Raw genomic sequence first — 19,745 nt, forward strand, 5'->3', positions numbered from 1 at the left:
TGTTCCATGTTTTACACCTGATGAAATCAGTGTGGATGACATCAGCCCATCTCTCTCACCTATGCTTCTCTTGAGCCTCTTTTGCTCTTTTGATCTTGTGACCCTGCTTTACCTGTGCATGTACTCGGAGGTGTCCTCTCACCTGCTATGTGATGAGTTTCTGTGTCCCACCGTTCTCTGTTTAGGCACCAAAATGCCACCTTCAGAGCAGCTCTTTAACTTCCCTGGGGAGGAGTGGATGGTGGAAAATGAAGAAATGAAGACAAGAGTCAGAAAACAAAAAGTTGAGGTCAGGTAGAGCCCTCTCTCCTAACGGGAGAAAAGAAGAAAGAACTGCCCAAGGACTGCAGGGCATCAGCTTGTTTGCTTGGATTGCCTCAGGTTCTCCGTGCTCTAACGGCTGGCCTTATTTTAGCCCCACATTTGTGACTGATCTCCAGCTTACGCTGCTCCCTACAGAGGTTGATGCTGACATGGAGGATCTGAGAAATCCAATTATCTAATATCTGATTACTGGAGAAACACATCCTTTGAGGAAATCATTGCAACATAATTATCAATATAGTAGGTTTTGAAAAGCAGCACTAAGCTCTTTAGAATCATCACATCAAATGAAGAAATACTTTGAAGGAAACAAAGGGGCACTGCAGTACCCAGTGCTGATTCCAGAGTGTTATGATCTGAAATCCAGCAATATTATTAATCTTTGTTCAGAAGGATTTTAATCTAATAAGTTTAGTTAGGTCTCAACATAAATGAAGATATGGATAAATGCATACATGTCTAAGTGTATAGGATTGGTAGCCATATTACATAGTTTTTGTTAGATACTTAAACAGAACAGTTTCAGTCTCCCTGGTTGAATTCCCATTTATATGTTCCATTTTTGTATCTTGAACAACTATTTGTGGGGGGACAATATGTATACATCAACTAGTGATTTACTACTGTTTTTTTCTTTTCTTTGAAAGTATGTACTATTTCTGCCCATTTTCTATTGTTTTAATCTTTCTTTAAATAAAAAAAAATCATCACATCAACCCTGAAGACTGAAAAGGCTTTTTCAAGTCTAAAGAGCAAATAGCCATGCTAAGCCCAGAATTAGGGCTTGTGGGTTTTCCTCTGAAGCCAATACTGTAGTTCTCCAGGACTTTCTTTTTTTTTTTTTTTTCAGGGGCAAGGGGATTTAAATAATGAAACTAATGTCATCTCACATCCGTGAATCATTCTTCAGGAGTAAATTGAGCATGAACAGTGGAAGTGTACCTAGGGAGACAGGATGGCTGTACTTACCACCTTCTGGAAAGAGGAGTTCAATTGTCAGTGTCTGTTGTTTCTGGGCATATGATGATCGTTTCTGTACTGTATTCAATTTAAAGGGCCCATGATTGAAATGCAAAGTGGACACTGTAGCGATTCCTCCTTGAATTCTTTGGCATAGGTAAACAGTGTGCTTTGCCAGGTGTGGTGGTCTCTGGCTATAATCCCAGCTACTTTGGAGAGTGAGGCAGCTGGACAACTCAGTGAGAATCTGTCTTTAAAAAAAGGTTGGGGATTCAGCTTGAGGATAGAGTGTGTGCCTTGAATGCATGAGGCCCTGATTGCAACATCCAGGACTGCAAATAAACAAAACTAGCCAGAAAAATCCCCCAAAGGTACATTAATGTTTGCAAAAATGTCTTACTGTTTCTGCTATGTGAAATTGCTTTCCCCAAATGCATTGAGCATGTCCCTCAGCATTAAATCAAGATTTGTAATTCCATTCTCTGTAGCATGTAATAGTGGGGTTTGGACACAAATGGTGCTTTTTTGAAGATCTAATCGGGAGGTGAAGGAACTTAGGACTGAATTCACAGTTTTATACCAGGGTGAATTTCTCACAAGTCTGCATTTGACATAAAGTAGATCCAGGAGTTGAAGGACAGTCTGGACTTGAAGGTTTTCACTGATGGGTTTGAAACAGACATGTGAGGCCCAGCGAGGCATGAGGCCTGGAGTCAGGTTACCTGGTACAGCTTGGTCTTGGTGGGTCATGTCTGGGGATCCCTGCATATTACTTTATCTTTCTTTCACTCAATTTCTGTATTTCCATTAGTGAAAGGAACAAAATAAGACCTACTCTGCTGGCTTCTCACAGGTTTCAGGTGAGAAATATGGAGATATTGTCAGAAGAAAGAGCTGAGATGTGTTACGTACATGCATCATGTACATGTACCAACTCCCCACAAGGTATTCAATCAGTATGTGCTGCAAACATGAATTAATAAAAAAAGCTTATAGAGAGGCAATCAGTGAAAGTGAAAATTATATCAAGGGAGTGAATTAAGTTAGACAGTTGCACCAAACCAAACCTCTAAACATTACATCAGACAAAATAAAACAACCACTATATTATTATTTAAAAATTTTAATTGCCTTATTGATACATAGGCAAGCATTAGCTCATCTATCTTTTCAGATTTTTGAGTTTTGAGTGAGGGGAAATTCTTTTCAAATTTTACATATGGGAGTTTCAAAAAGACTAATCCTATTTAACAAACAAATAGTGATTTCTATGTAGCTGCCATGGAAAGTGTTTTACAATAAGGAGCCCACTTAATACTGTTAATGAGGTAGGTACTATTGAGGAATTGGAGGCACAGAGGGGCGAAACAATTTGCTGATGATTCAGTGTTACCCAGTAGTTCTGAGATTTGATAGCTCTATGGCTGTAAGAATATAAAGATGCCCCATTGGGCAGCCCTCATTTAATGTGATTAAGGTAGTGTTCTCATTTTTAAACAAATGTACTTTATTAGAGTAAAAAAGTAGAAATGGAATCTAGAGGAGATAATTTTTATGGATGCTTTTGGAAATGGATTCTGGCTTAGGGAGGGAAATGTTCTACTCGTTCTGGGGGCATACAAAATATGTCCAGCCTGGGCTGATATTATCAGGCAGATGTGCTTTTGAGATATCTGAATATTTCTGCATGCTGCAAATGTTTATTGGGTACTCCAACTTTTGTATAAAAATACAAGCAAAATCATCCAGACATGCTTATGTTTCACTAAATGAATTCAGCGTGTGACATGTAAGCTCTACCCCACACTCTATATGCTTTCTTCTTTTATAGTCACATCTGGAAAAATTTTGACAGTGAAGTCTGAAGTACATACTGGAGGTGTTTATTGAATTCTCACTGGGTTAAATCAACAGTATCCTTTTCCCTGAATGTTTGATGCAATGTGACAACCTTTCCTTCTTTATATTTTACAAAGCTTCTGTTGGTCAGGGGAAAAACATTTTTACAATCAGTATTATTGAGATATAATTTATATGCAGTGTGCTGTGCTTTATTTTAAGTGAATTACTGTTTCTTTTTCTCTTTAGAGTCATGCTTGGAATGCAGAGTTGGAGGATGTTGCAGGTATTCATCTCCCTTGTGGCTGATTTTGGCTTTATCAGGTCACAGAGGATTGGTAATACATAAGAGTATTTAAATCCATATGATTACCCCGCCAAGAACTTAGCAGTAGTAATAGATTTAAGATAAAATCTTACAGGAGCTTCATGATTAATAAAAAAACAATTGATTCATTGAAGGAGAATTTAATCGGAATCCAGAAGCTTAATTTCAAATGGTAAAAAGCCGATATTAAAAGCCCTGAACTTTTGATGCATTACCAGAGGCATGCTGATGCTTTTGGGAAAAGGCTCGTTCTGCATTCTTAGCTTCTTTGGCAGAAGTGTTCTGAGGAATAACTGTCATCATAAGATGGTAGCTTCACAGAATGCTAGTGACAGTCTGCAGTTTCTTGCAGTTTTTGAATAAGCAGTTAGAGCTTTTCAAGATGAAAGTCTTATAAAGAGAAGATTTAGTAGCCTCAAGCTCTATGGATACTCTATTGAGATATATGTATTCAAATATGAAAGCACAGATTGTTACTTCTTGGGGGAAACATGAAGCTCTCTGAATTTTTTCCGTGGGGTGAGCTGTTCTCCTAGTGAACAAAAGCTAAGACAGTCAGTCTTGTCATATTTCAAACACTTTCTTTATTATTTTTTTAAATTTTATTTTAAAGAGAATAAAACAATAAAACCAATCAAAACAAACCAGTGTAAAAGATACAGGACTTCAAAACATTACAAAATCAGCAATAGTTACCATAATGCCTTTTGATGCCTTCAAAATAGCTGCAGATAACTTCTGATATAGTAAAAATCAAACAGAAAGGATAGAATAGAAACAAGAAAAATGAAACAATGAATGCAATAAAAGATTTCAATACAAACCAATAGTAAATTGCTACTATAATATATCTTGCCATCCTTGGAATAGCTGCTCTTGCCATCAGACTTAATATAATCAAACAAAACAAAAGAGAATAAAGCCTAACCCAGCAAAACAATGAAAATGATATAGGACCTCAAAACAAGACCATGGGTAATCAACAATGGCTGCAACCCTCCGAAGAAGGTCTCCTAGCGTGTGGCATCCTCTGAACCTATGATCAGACCACTGGCCCTAGACCTGCAATATTAGTGAAACAGCAAATCACCACAGGCATCCAATTGTATCACCTCCAGAGCTATCATCACAGCCTGTGTTTTTCTGGATAAGCTGGTCACTGACATGGTGGGGTGAGGGTTGGCATTTTTGGTTTGTCAGCCCATGTGCTAGAAGGGTCTTGAGTCTAGTTGTTCCCAGTCTGGCAGTGGCCTGTGCATGGTACTGGTTCCCAGACTGCGCTGGTTTGCTAGTATGGCCTTCTCAAATACCTTCTGAAAGTACAAAGAACTAGTTTTTAGTGGAGGGGTTAAGGAAGTGGCAGTGTTTGACAATGTAAAAGATCTCTGTATTGTATATGATGAACCCAGTACCTGCTTGAGAAACAGTCTGCAGTGGGTATGTTTGTTATGCTTGGAAAGACCAGAAAAACACTCCTGAGAGAGACATGCAGGGGATAAATCACCCCTGGAACCCCAAGCAGAAACATTGAAATAACACCCAGGATTTGGAGGCAGATTATATACTTACACAAGCACTGACTGGGATCATTCCCAAAATATCAGACCCTGATCTCTGATGATCTAGGGCTATGTGAAGTAAGCAAGCAGGATGTAGAGAGGCAGAATGACTTTTCAATAGGGGATTGGTTCTTAGAATATGAATCATACTGACCAGATATGTATCACAGTGACCAGCTGTTTTAAATAAACAAAAGTAACAGGAACTGTAACCAGAACCTGGGCAGCCAATGAACTGAAGTATACTGGCTGGGGTGTGTGGGGCAGTGGACTGCTGTTATAGAACAGTCACTAAAATCTTCTGAGTGACCTCCCTTTTTGCCTGAAAGGACAAAGGGAAAAATCCTAAAAGACCTGAAGCTCACTTATTGTCTGCGATTCCCATGATCAGGCTCCATTTGGCTTCATGATGAACTTTAGGTAAACTTCCACCAGGTGGGACCCAGGACACCAGAAGTTTCAAATGGATTTAATTTCTTTGGAATAGACTAACTTCTGTACCCAGCCCTCCTCTGTGTAAGCTCTCACTTGGTCTTTACTTTCTGTAACATGGAGTTTTTTGTTTCATTAGTATATATTTACAATCCGTAATAGTGATCATTTTGGGGAATTGTTCCATGCATATAACATCATTTGATCACTTTTAACCCCTTTACCCTCCTCTCCTTTTCTTTGTTCTTCCTGCAGATTCCCTTCTGAGTCTCCAAAAAAGTAGGCCTTCTCATTTCCTACCATCTCTTCCTTAATTAATTTATTAATTGATTTTTGAGGTTTCTCATGTAAGAACAACAAGGTGATATTGAACTGTTTGTGTCTAACTTGCTTCCCTTAGTGTTATGATTTCCCGTCCATTGTCCTGCGCATGTCGGGATTTCATTCTTCTTTATCACTGTCAAAGCTACTTTGCTCATTGCTGAGACACAATACCTGCTGTCCATAACTTCAAGGAGGACAGGTTTATTTTGGCCCCTGTTTTTCAAGGTTCAGACCTTGCATGGTCAGGCAGTAGAGTGGAAAGGCTTGGGGAGAAGGCGGTAACACACCTGACTGACAGTCAGGGAGCAACAAGAGTGCAGAGAGAAGCTAGGGAGAAAGACCTGCCCCAGACTGGTCTTTTCCCAGCAGGCCCCACTCTTAATAGTTAGCTGTTCCACCCTACTCACCCTCCAAAAACGGAGCCTTTGGGAACCATTTTGAATGTAAACCATTGCAATGACTGAATAATGTTCCATTGTGTATATGTAGCATGGATTTTTAATTTAATTTTTATGTTAGTCCAGTATATGAAAGGATGCTAGAGACTTAGGCTCTGTTCAGGTTTTTGAATGGATTTACATGAAATGCTTTGCCTTTTCAGGTCTTATTTTCCTTCTCTGTGAGTTGGATTCTTCATCCTATACTCATGCTGTCCAATATGATAGTTATGAGCTAATATGACTGTTTGAATGAAAACGCAGTAAAATGTGAAATTCAGATTCTCTACCCTACCAGCTACATCTCACACGCTCAACAGCCATGTGCACCTAGAGCTGAAATACTGCATCGTATAGGGTGGTTTCATTTTGATTTTACATTTTTTTATATTTTGATTTTCTCATTTGTTTTTGCTGTCATCCAAGATTTTTGTCCTAGCAAGTATTGTCACTCCCCTCACTGTAGTCAAAGATGCACAGTTCCCTTGTTGCAGAGGATGGGGTGCCATTCAGGGGAGGGAGTCTACTGGGTACCAGCAGCACCCACTACTGGTAGAAAGCTGGGGTCCTTTATTAAGTTCAAGGGATGTGTGGAGCTCCCCGGGAGAGGGATCTGACAGAAGGGTCTACTGTCTGAAAGGAGGGTGGCAGGTTAGCAGGCTAGGTGGCGGGACGAGGAGGCCAAGGAAGATGACAGTGTCCAATTATGTGTATGCTGGTGACTGACAGATAGCTCCAGGATATAAAACATTACACTGTGAGAGGTGGGTTCCCAACTGTAGCTGCCAATTGTGTAAAGATTTATCTTAAAGTGACTCTCAGTCTGCAGGGAGGCCACTGTGGGAGACGTCTTTCTTGTGGACAGCAGCATTGATCCCCCAAGAGGCCCCCAGTGTGCAGAACTTCTTGTACACCTTTATAAACAGCTTCAATGTGAGCAGCAAGACCATCTGAGTGGGTCTGGCCCACTCAGTACAGTGATGCACCCTGTTTGGAGTTGCTGCTTTTTACCTACCCCTGACAGGGTGTATGTTGGGACGTATCTAGAGGCTTTAGTTCAAGCCAAGGGCAGGAAGGTGGGCCTGACCCTGCAGTTTATCCTGGAGCACCACTTCCAGGAAGGACAGGGAGCTGGGCCAGGCAAGGGGTGCCTCAGATCGTGTGGTGATCAGTACTGGCCCAGCTAAGGACCATTTGCATGAACCTGCTGAGTTAATTAGGGGGGCAGGCATCCTGCTTTATGTGGTTGGCATCAGAGACACAGTTAGGGTAGAACTCAGGGAGACTGTGAGTCAGCCTGAGGACAGGGTCACCTCTTTGTTCCCAGCTTCTCTGGTCTGGGCAGTGTCATCCAGAAGCTGATGCCAGAACTCTGTGATACTCTGGCAAAGCCAGCTCAGCTTGTTGACCATGTGTCACCAGGTACATACGTCTTCTCTCTTTCTGACCTGGATATTGTAAAACGTGAAGCTTTATCTCTTTTTCACCCAAGAATGCAGCCAAAATCTTGAGGCATCTGGACAAATTAACTTAGCAGGGAAGAAGAGGAAGGGCTGCTTTGGATTTCCTGAGGAAGGAAGTTTGCTTTCAGGAGAGGGGCAGCAGGTCTGGGCAAGGTGTGCAGCAGATAGCTGTGGTCATCACAGATGCTTTCTCTGCGGACAGTGTGTCCAGGCTGGCTTCTGGCCTCCACAGGACTGAGGTTAACATTTATGTGGTGGGCACACAGTATGCCTCGAAGGGCAGGGACCTGGAGAAGATGGCCGCAAATCCTCCTTGGAAGCACAGAATCCCTCTTGAATCCTTTCTGCAATGTTCCCTCACAGGAAGCAAGCTTACAGACCTGCTGTGCCCAGAGATGACGAGGTCAAGGGCTGCTCCTTTAAAGGGGTTATGCCCTACAGGAAGGTAGAGGGCCATTCTCAAATTTATCTCCTATTTTTAAGTGTGAATCTGCCTGCTCCTCATTCCTGCCATCTGTATCTCCCACCAAAAAAAACAAGTTTTGAATTAATTTATTAAAAATCAGAAACCCAAGCTGAGTGTGTGCGACATGGGTTTAGTCTCAGCACTCTGATAGAACGAAGCAGGAGGATGGCAAATTCAAGCCCAGCCCAGGCAACTTGGTGACTTACAGAGATCCTGTAATATAAGAAAGAAAGAAAGAAAGAAAGAAAGAAAGAAAGAAAGAAAGAAAGAAAGAAAGAAAGAAAGAAAGAAAGAAAGAATCGGGAACACGGTTTAGTGTAGAGGCCCTAGGTTTAATTCTCAGCACTAAAACCAAAACTTACCAACCAACCAAACAACCAGTTCCCTCCAAAACAAGCAAGCAAACAAACAAACCAAATAAAAATCATCCCAAATCCCCATAAAACAGAAATCCCAGACTTGGAAAGTGTTATATCTTGATTCTGTGAAGAACATGAAGTAAGTAGTGATCATTTTTCTCTCTGTTTCCTCCTTTTCCCCTTTATACTCTGATGAACATATGTTATATTTACATAGAGACACTGGGAAACTTACTCTGCACTGATATAAATCTCAGGTCACTTAAAGTAGAAAATTAAAAAAAAACAACAACCATATTTGAAAATTTAAAAATTTAACTTAAAGTATATATGTGAACATTAACTTACCAATTTTTTAGTGTAGGGCCAAAGCAATTTTAAGTTCTAGTTCTTTAAAATAGGAAGAATATCTAAACACTTTCTGAAACAATGCAAGGACAGAAATCTTCACTGAGTTTTAGCACCACAGATATTCAGTTTTTCATAGCCCTATCTAGTACACCAGTAATTTTTTTTAACAACTTGCCTATATTATTTTCTAAGTAATTAATCTGTTTTTCAGACACATTAACCTTCTTGTATCCACACTCATATCCTATTGAGTTGAACAGTATTTGATTAATTGTGTAATTGTAATTGTTCCATAAACAGCCTGGGACCAAACCCACCTCCATCACAGCAAGCTGTTGCACCACTAAGCAAAGCAGACCCGGGGCCGTACATGTTTGGTGGGACAATCACTCCTGATTTGCAGGGAAACAAAGTTTATGTGGTAAGTTACTTAATAGAGAGTGGTTAGTGGAATTCTTTTTTGCCTTTTTTATTTTTTTGTCTTTTTGAGACAGAGTCTCACTGCAGTTCAGGCTGGCCCTGAGCTCACTTTGTAGCCCAGCCTGGTCTCGAACTTGAAACAATCTTTCTGCCTCAGCCTCTCAAGTGCTGGGATTACAGTTGTGTACCATGCCACACCCTGCTAGCTGGGAGTTCTTACTGTATATGCAGTTTAAAAAAAAGAAAGAAAAAAAGAAAAAGAAATAATTAAGTATATGTACTTTGGAGTAAAAATGCCTAAATTTAAAAAAAATGCCTAAATTTTTTTAAGAATGATTTTTTATTGGTACATTTTAGGTATACATAAGATCACATTCATCACAGAGAGTTTGTACCTGTATATGATGTAACCTGATTCTTTTTTTTTTCTATTCCCTGCCCTCCCTTCCACCTATTCTCCCGTCTTTATTTACCAAAGCTGTTTCCAAGTTTTACTTCTTTTCTCTTTTTAAAAACTTTTTCCTTCTTTCCTTTCCCCTCTTTTGTTCCCTTCTCAATTGAACATTTTCTTCCTATTTCATAATAACTATTACACATTTTTTCCTTATTTACACTTTCAATTTCTCACATTAGAGAAACAATATGGTATTTACACATGTAAATATGTAAACAATATGGTATTTCACTTAAGGGTACAGTCTCAGGGTACATCCATTTACCTGGAAATGTCTCAAGCTTATCCCTCTTTATAAAATGCCTTAAATTTAAAACACAAATTTGCAACTTACTAGCTGTTGGTTTCCTTGTCTATTTTTGTCCACCTATTGTATTATTTCTTAGATTCAAATTAGAGTGATAAATTTAAATAATAATAATTGAAATGCAGATAATTAACATAAAAATTCAAGGTTATGATTTTGTCTTCAGGGAAAATCACTGAGTTTTTAAAATAATACAAAATGATCTTGTAGTTTTGTGATTGCTTGTCCTAAGACCTAGAAATCTAAAGTTCATAAATATGTTTCCATCCTTGTCTTTTACCCATAGGGTTAGACTCTGTCTATGTTCTGGGAATGAGAAACAAAATTGTTAAAGATGAAATTTATTCCTGTGTACACTCCCTGTTTCTATTCTGTGGGGAAGGACAGCAAAGGAACCCAGCTGTCTCTCAAATAGAACTGGGGCTCAGAGGTAACACTTTTCCCAGATAGCATTAGTGGCTGAGAAGAAACTTAGAAACAGGAAAACCAGCCCAAAGTCTAGAAGGGTTAATTGTTGGGGAAGCTTACAGATAAATAGATTTGGTGATCTGATCAGAACTTATCCTGGATGATCATAATATCTACCCTTCTTGGTTATTTGATATCTGTATCTATATGACACTGTGTGTGGGAGATGCCTCGCCCCATCTCCCTTTGCCAGCATCGCGGGAATGTACAGCATCAGATGGTATTCAGGGAGCTCAGCTCCTCTCAGCAATGTGAAGGGCCTACATGGGCCACTGCTGCCTGGGGCTGGCCACAGAGATGTCCCTTCCTGCACAGAGTTTGTTTCTCAGACTTCAGGGTCACCAGTGTATGCTAGATAGTTGCAAGACCCTCATTTCTATCCTGTTATTTTTAAATTATCCCTCCAGTCTCTAGGATTCACCAAAAACCTACGTAGGATCAAACTGTTCCTCTCTCTAAGCCATGCTTCTTTCCAGTGTGTCACTCTGAGGGAGCCTTACCAGATAAAATAAAGGACACCCCATTAAATTTGAATTCCATGGAGATAAACAACAAGTTACTTTTTAAAAATAAAAGAGTCCCAAATAGTGCCTGGAGGAGGGTGTTCCCAAGTGAGAGCCTGAATGGGGGAACCTGCTCTCATCACAGATCACTTCCCTTTCATCCCAGAAACGTGAAAAGACTCCAGTGTCTTTCCTGGGTCAAGGGAGTCCAGAGATTAATAACCTTGAAGGAGTGAAGAGAAAAGTACATTCCACTGTTTTTGAGGAATCTTCTAAATGGCAAAAAAATAAAACACTAGGTAATCTGAACCCTACAATTTGCTCTGTTGTGTTTCTACAGTTTTACCTAAGTCTCATAATAGCTTCTTGAGAATGCCTGGAGATTCTTGCTTTACAGGTGAGGAAATTTGTATGACAAAGAGCGGACTTGGTGCTATGTAATGGAGATGGGATCTAAATCTAGAGCCATTTTACCCTTAGGAGTTTAGGGCTTAATACAAAATGATTTGTTTAAGCAGAGCTCATTTCAGACTGAAAGCTTTAAATGAGTTTGGATCAAATTCATTTAAAGTAATTAAATTAAACTTCAGAAAGTGCACTCTTTTGGCCACACACTTAAAAAGTGCAATTTGGATGGGAGGCTGGATGATTGAAACAGACAATTTATAACTTGAAATTATAACTATGAATTATACTTCTAGTTTGTTCTTAGCATCCCAATTTGAGAAATGTTGGGACATATTTAGTTAGTATATTCAGAGAGGATGAGCAGAAATAGCCTTGTAACAAGAATGAAGATGTGAGTGATTTATCTGGGTGGTGACTCTGGGGGGCCCTGGTAGACCACTGGGAACTTGAGAGTGGGAACGGAAGAAAGCCAATGAGCCAGAAGGGGGTGGTGGATAACCTATAGGTTATTGCTCTAAACAACTTGGATTTGCTGAGGCCTCAGAAAAACTGTAGAACTCATCACCCAGTTTTTCTATTCAGAGAATGAGGGTGCAGGGGAATCTGTCCAACCCCTCCAGTCATTGGTTGGTGAAGTATCCAGACTCTTCTAGGCTCTCTGATCTGCCTCACATGGTGGCTAGTCATACTCCTTACCAAGAATACCCAGGGGACACTGAATGCTGAAGGAATATGGTAGAGACAGGCATCAACGGCTTGAGCAACACACCACTTGAGGCTCATTCTTTTTTTAAAATTTTAAAGAGGAAAATACAACAAAACAAGGCAGAACAAAGCCCATCAAGACAAAGAAGTGAAACTTGTATCGAACTTCTGAGCAGGATACTGGGATAACAATAATAGGTACTATAGTATATCTTGTTAACTTCACAATAGTTGTCCATTCAGTCAGATACAGCAAAGTCAAGCCAAAAACAGAACACTATTAAACCAATTGAAAGAGAATATTGAATACAGCAAAACAATTAATTAGAACAAAACAAAACAGTGAAAACAATATTGGCCTTCAAAGACAAGAGAGAAAGAAATCCCCTATATTTGCAATATTGCATTCTGTCATCATCCTCCCAAGAGATGCTCAGACCTCTGGCTCCAGGTCAGCGTAATCAACAAAACAATACAAACATTTAGTTGCTTTATGTGCTTTTGCTGTCAACTCTGGCTGACCTTGAAACAATCCAGTTGTTAATGGGACATGGGGAGAAATGGACGGGGCATTGGATTCTTTGCCGAAGCACCGGTAGGCTTATGGAAGACGCTCACTGGTTCTCTCCATGGTGCTCCCACAGCTCACGCTGCTTTCCAGGAAGGATGGCTCATTGCTTTCTTGGTTGGTTCCCCAAAATCCAGCATGGCTGGTTCTTGGGAGATGCTGAGTTGTTTTTTACCCTGGCGTGCTCATGGCTCTTGAGACCTATTCTAACAAATTGTCCCTTCTTATTGGCCAGCATGTGTGCACACTGGAAAGGCAGACATTTGAGTCTGGCAGCATCTACCCAGAAGATTTTCTTGAAATGAAGAAATTCATGAATAGGATGATAAAGATGTTCCAGATTGGGCCTGACAGGGTGCTGTTTGGAGTCATTCGATACTCAGACCGAATTGAAAGCAAACTAATCCTGGGTCAGGACACCAGCGGAGCAGAGCTGAAGGCAGCCATTGATGACATGCAGCAGGGAGGAGGTGACGCCACAACTGATGAGGCTTGAGTAACATGACTCGGGTCTTTGAAGACACTGCTTGAATCCATGTGGCCAGATACCTTACAGTCACCACTGATGGTAAATCTTCAGATCTGGTGGCCGAGGTTGCAGAGGCATTGAGGGAGGGGTGGTGGAGTCATCATTTATGCTATTGGAGTAAGAGATGCTACTATTACTGAGCTTCAGAAAATAGCTAAAGGCAAGATTTTTTTTGTATATGAGTTTAGTTCCTTGAAGGTCATCCAACAAGAAATATTACTGGATATTTGCTCCTCAGAAAGTAAGCCTTTTTGTTTTGTTTTGTTTTTAGTTCCAAGCTCTGTTTATCCCCAACCCTTTATTTCTTATACACATATCTAATCTATTGAAATAGGCTTCACTTTTCACAGTGATTCACAGGTTGATGAATGAACATTAAACACATTAAAAGTGACAGTTTTCTAGAATAAATCAAACAAGTCAAATTTTATACCTCTATCAGATAGCTGTTTCTTATTTTGAGGCTGGTTTGTGCTTCATTGATTTCTTCCATTTTCTTTTAAAATGATTTTCATGTTAAGTAAATGCTACCGCACTCTGCCCTTGGGGACTTGTAATTAATTGGATCTGGCATCTGAATGAATGTTCTGTTCTTTTCTTCTCCAGCATGTGAGAATGGTAAAGCTGACATTATCTTCCTGATAGATGTTTCAGAATCCATCTCCTCAAAAGACTATGAAAAGATGAAGGAATTCATGGAGGGAATGGTGAACAAATCTAATATTTGTGCTGATAAAATTCAGATTGGCTTTTTAAAAAAATTTTATTTAAAGAGAAAAAAAACAGAAAAAGGGTACAAGTAATACAGAATTTCAAAAAAATAAACAGTAAGAAATCACTAGTTAATAGATTACATATTGTCATCTTAGAAATAGTTGTTCAAATCACAAAATTAAAGCATATAAAGTAGACATTCAAACAGTGAGACTGCAAACAGTTGTGTTCAATGATCCAACAAAAATTTAGTAATATGGTTATCTATCTTACACACTTAATTATACATGCAGTTGTATTCTTTAGAGAACTTTCTTTTCTTCTCTTTTTTACAATAACAATTACTTACACATTTTAGGTTTTATTACTCCCACATTCTTATTACTTGTATTTGGAAGGGAATAAAACCAAATGTGACAAAACAAAGCAGAATCAGTCAAAACAAAGGATGGACGTAGTATATGATGTAAAAACTGAATACTAGGGAATCAGCAATGGTTACCATAATGCCTCTTGCTACCTTAAAAAGAATTGCCTATATCATCAGGTATAATAAAATTGAACAAAACAGTACACTACAAAACCAATAAAACCGAAACATTGGAGACATTACAGGACTTCAAAAGAAGATAATAGTCAAACCAGAATGGGCATCATAGTGAATCTTATTGCCTTCAAAGTAGTTGCCTATACCCTCAAACTTGATACTATCAAAACAGAATAGAGTAAAATCAGTCAAAACAAGATAGTGAAAGCAATACAGGACTTCAAGTTACTAGGAAATCAAAAAAGTTACTATAATATATCCTCCTACTTTTTAAATTTATTTTTTCCCTTAATTAAAAAATAATAAAAATAAATAAATTTAAAAAAGAAGATTGAGATAAAAGAGGACATAACAACGTAACAACACACGTCAGAATAGAACAATTTAAGCAACATAGTGTTTCAGCACCAGATAACCTGACATAATAGTAATTACCATAGTGTCTCTTTCTTTGAAATATTTGAGTATAACTTGGTATAATACAGCATCAAACATATCAAGACAGTGTGAAACCATTCAAGAGAATGAAAGTATTACAAGGTATTTAGAATCAGCTAACAGAAAACAAACAATGGTTTCTATATTATTTCTTTGCCTACAAAAATTTTGTTTATACTACAACATATAATAAAATCCAATAAGATACAACATGATAAAACCAATGGAGACAAAAGAACAACAGCTTGATGGGACTTCAAAATAAGATGATATTAAAACAGCACTAGCTTATTATGTCTTGTTTTCTTCAAAATAGTTGTTCATACCATCACAGACAATAAAATCAACCCAGAATAAAACCATTCCAATTAATGAGTGAAGACATTATAAGGCTTCAAAGCAATATGATGGAGAATCATGATTACCACATACTTTTATGTAGTCATATCATTTCTTACACTAGGGAAACTATTTGGTATTCATACATGTGAGTTTGATTTATTTCACTTATGAGTACGGTCTCAAGCTGTGTCCATTTAAGATGGCTAAAATTAAAGGTGACTAAGATGCCAAATGTGGGTGAGAATACAGAACAACTGAAACGCTCAGACACTGCTTATGGGAAAGAAAAGTAGGACTTTACTTACTTGGAGTGCTACAAAGAAAAGAAATCATCAGCATCCATGGCTACTTCTTTCTATAGATCTCCTTGCTTATCTCTTGAGGAAATACCTTGAAACAGAGTGACTGGGTCAACTTGCAAATGCATGTTTCACTTTGAAAGAAAATGTCAAAGGGATGGATCTACTTACATCCCAGTCTCTTTGCCCTTCCTATCTTTTTTCCATGCTTTCTCTCTCCTAGCTTTCTTTCTTATATCAGTTTCTTGCTAAGTCACACAAGCTGATCTCACACAGGATCCTCTTCTCTCAGCCTCCCATAAAACTGTTTTTTAAATTCCAAAAATGCATGCTAACCTGATTTACTCAATAGAGCTTTAAATTTCTGCAGACTTGATCATAAACCTCAGACTGTGGTGGCAATTGCTAATAAAGACAGATTTGATTTTTTTCTGTATTAACTATTTCATTTAGATTATTTTAAACATGAAACAGAAGGAACAGGAGCATATATCACATTATAATGATCAAGGCAGTATTTTACATGACAATAATCATAACAAGACAGATTATAAAGTAAATGTACAGGCACAAAACGAGGTACTTGAATTTTAAGCAGGCTGCACATACAAAATATAATCTGATCACAGGCATTGCCAAATTCATTTATAGCCTACAACCCCAAATTCCCAACCATTGTGGCTGGGTACTGCCTTATTACCTTTTGAGAGTTCTTCTATATAGCATGGAAGGTACTGGCATGACACTTAAAGATGGCACAGATTGAACATAGTTCAAATCATATTTGTACTGTTTTTCTGCTTGAAATATACACAGTAAATCTTACTACTAAAAACCTTTAAAAACATAAAAGTACCCTAAAAAAGAGTTAAAACCTTAATGAAGAAAATGCTCTTTGTTTGTAAAGCCTTGTTACAAAACTAGTAAGTTTTTATCTTTGTGGGGTGTCTCATTTCATTAGAAACAGAACATTCCTAAAACTTATGGTCATACATCCTTTTCTCCTAAGAGCCAAGTTTGAAAATCATGAAAATATCCAAGGAAAATGTTTCTCTACAATCGTGTGTTCATTTGCAACATGTATGACTTTCTCTTAATACATGGAACTTACTATAAAACAAAAAATAGAACTCAGTACAACACCTACGTGGAATTCTGTCTCATCAGAAAAACGTTTGTGATCTTGCTTTGAATTGTTGCTATTCCTTATGGGGCATTCAGAATGCAGGGTAATCACACAAGGAACTTGGTTAAAATGCTTCTTACATTTGTTGGGGGAGATGGACAGGGAAGATATCTAACACAGTCATTTATTTAAAATTTGTTAAAAAATATTCACAAGGTTGTTATTCACTCAGTACAATCTAAAGATTGTATACCATGGTTGTACTCTCTGCTATTGAACTTCAGGACAAAACAATAACTTGAAGAAAGTTTTTCTCAAAATGAAGGCCAAATGCCTAACAGGACTGTAAGGTGGGCTCTGTAAGAAGCAATTTATACAAGCTCCTTCTGTGATTCTCCCGTATTCTGAATTGCTCCACAGGGAAGAGGAATATTTCAAAGCAAGATGGCAAGCGTAATTGTGACAAAACAGAATTCTCTGTAAGTGTATGTTGTGTGTGCTACTTTTTGTTTGACACTAAGTTCCAGGTTTTGAGAGAAACACACACCTTGGAAATGAGCATGTGACTGAATGGAAACATTTTCCTTAGATACTTTCTGGACTTTCAACTTAACTATTAGATGAAAAGACAATATATGAATGTAAGCTTTGGGAAAGTTATTTTTCTCATGAGATGGGGACTCCAACAAAGATAAACATATATACATATATATATTTTTTTCTCAATAAGTATGTTGATAAAAATATATTTGAGTAAATACAACCTTTAAATCATTCTACACTGAAAACTAGATAGTGTACCTAAAATTAAATTGTACTAAGATTGTAGTATACTAGCTCCTTTAGATGAGGATAGCTACATTTCATGTCCTTTGTGTCAATCATGGTACTTATACAGGAATGCTATACCTGAAAATTCTGTAGTGAAATGCTAACCAAACATTTTAATAAGAAGGCTTTGAAGAGTTCTGTCTCAAAATGACTGCTACTATTTATTTCCTGTGTTATTCTTTTTTTTTTTTTTTTAACTTTTTAACGGTACCAGGGATCTAACTCACGACTGCCCACTTGCAAGGCACGTGCTTATGCCGCTGAGCTAAATCCTCAGCCCCTTTCCTGTGTTATTCTACAAAATAAACTTACTTAAGGAGATAAGAGTAAAATACATGTGTTTTCCTCAGATCTATTCAAAATGGCTGTTATTTTTGGCTTTCCCTGAAGACTCTGAAAACTGGGTACCAAAAGTATAGGCAATATGTTTTGGAGACAAATAAGCATAGTTGTGATGTTATACTTAAAAGGCAAATCATTTTCCTGAATCCTAAAACACATCGAAACTAATATACATGCTATCTCTGCTCAACAAATGCAATGTGCTGACAAGTTTGGTTCACAAGCAATTGACTCACTCTTTTTGAAGTCCAATTATAAACAGTAAGTGTATCAACAATAACTGAAAATTATCTATTTTCTAGTATAGTCTCTAAGAATGAAGGATCACACCTAAAGGTAACTATAACAATAAATTTCTGTTATCTTCCAAATATTTATGAAAGGCTGTGTTGACTTTAAGCTGGTTCAAGTTTTGCGTGCGTGAAATGTCAAGCTAATTAAAAGGCACATTTGGAAAATGATCCCACCATTCTTCTTCATCCATGGATGGGCGAGAGATGTACTCATATACTGAAACTTCAGATCCCTCAATTATGGAGCTGTTTTCATCAGGAGTTAACTGGACAGGTTTGCGTGAACACACAATCAAAACTGTACAAACCCAAGTCTCCAGATATACTGGGTTGAAAGGGAGGTGACACCTGCTTTCGCTCCATCCTGTCCCAGTCCACATCGTGAAAGAAGGGATGGTTCTGAATATCTGCCAGTCCAGTTGGAGGTTGACAACCCAGTCTCTGCTTGGGGTCTTTGTTTAGAAAAGCATGCAGGACGCTTGCAGCTTCCACAGAGAGACAGCCTGGGATGGAAATGTTGCTTTCCACTTATCAAGTGCAGGAAGTGCGAGATGGACTTTTCCTCGGAGGCCTCAGGGCGCTCTGCAACTACAAAGGGCGACTCTCCCACCATCATCTCAAAGGCTATCACTCCGAGGGCCCACCAGTCCACAGAGAATCCATACACTTCTCCTTGGATTATCTCAGGAGCCAGGTAATTAGCAGTGCCACAGAAGGTGCTGGTCAGGTCTCTGGGCCCCATTCCTTCCTTCCTTACACAGAAATATGTGATTTTTTTTGTGCCCTTGGGGGTCCAGCAGTATGTTGTCGAGTTTGAGGTTTCTGTAGAGGATGCCGTGCTGGTGCAGATGGTTGACTGCTAAGGCGATCTCGCCACAGTAAAACCGGGCCTGTGCTTCTGGGAAAGTTCTCTTTCTCTGTAGGTGCAACATGATGTCTCCTCCACTGACATAGTCCAGGACAAATATGATTCTACTTTGGGTCTCCAAGTAAGCATGCAGGCCAATGAGGAAAGGGTGGTCCACTGCCTGCTGCAACACTCGCCTCTCGGTCTCAGCCCGGTGACTGTGGGCGCGTCCTTTCTTGGCTACTTTCATGGCAAACATCTGGTCTGTGTTTCGAAGTTGGACTAACAGTATTTTAGAGTAGCTTCCTCTACCTATCACCCTGAGCAGATGAAAGTCCTCCAAACCCAAAGCAGGTGAGGCCTGGTCATTTTCCTGGGCATTGGTGAACTCTAAGTGTTTGGTGCTCTGTTCTAAACCAGGCAAACTGGGAGGGTGACGTGAGCTCCTTGCATGTGCCTGCTCTGAAACCTGGGGTGGTGGATTCCCAGGCATCACTGGCTCCGATGGAGAGGAGCAACACTACCCACACTGATGGTAAGAAGTGTGTGGCACCTCTTATGCACCTCTGCAATGGGTGCATAGGTATACCCGGTGCCCAAATCCCCCTGCAAGGTCCTTGCACACAAGCGAACTCGCCTGATGAAGCGGTTGGCGCCCCGGGGTGTCTGAGAGGGAGGCGTCTCTCTCCCATAGTGGCCTGCAGCGACTGGCTGGAGTCAAGCGCCTCCTGAGCCCGGAAACTGTGGCCTGCACCTTAGCCC

The 19,745-nt window shown here is 39.1% G+C and overlaps 2 long non-coding RNA genes across 5 annotated transcripts in view; both read left to right on the forward strand.

Annotated features, from left to right (window-relative positions):
- The window catches only part of LOC100716760 (uncharacterized), a 247,666-nt gene that overhangs the window by 161,031 nt on the left and 66,890 nt on the right, over positions 1 to 19,745 (forward strand). The window lies entirely within an intron of this gene.
- On the forward strand, positions 1,829 to 8,431 carry LOC134476091 (uncharacterized). The gene is made up of 2 exons (XR_010047568.1): positions 1,829 to 2,229; positions 3,116 to 8,431. It is a non-coding gene; the product is annotated as an uncharacterized LOC134476091 (long non-coding RNA).

The sequence above is a fragment of the Cavia porcellus genome, unplaced genomic scaffold (genome assembly GCF_034190915.1).
Source record: "Cavia porcellus strain 051 isolate PalLab524CR breed Dunkin Hartley unplaced genomic scaffold, mCavPor4.1 scaffold_5, whole genome shotgun sequence".
In the NCBI taxonomy this organism is placed as follows: Eukaryota; Metazoa; Chordata; class Mammalia; order Rodentia; family Caviidae; genus Cavia; species Cavia porcellus.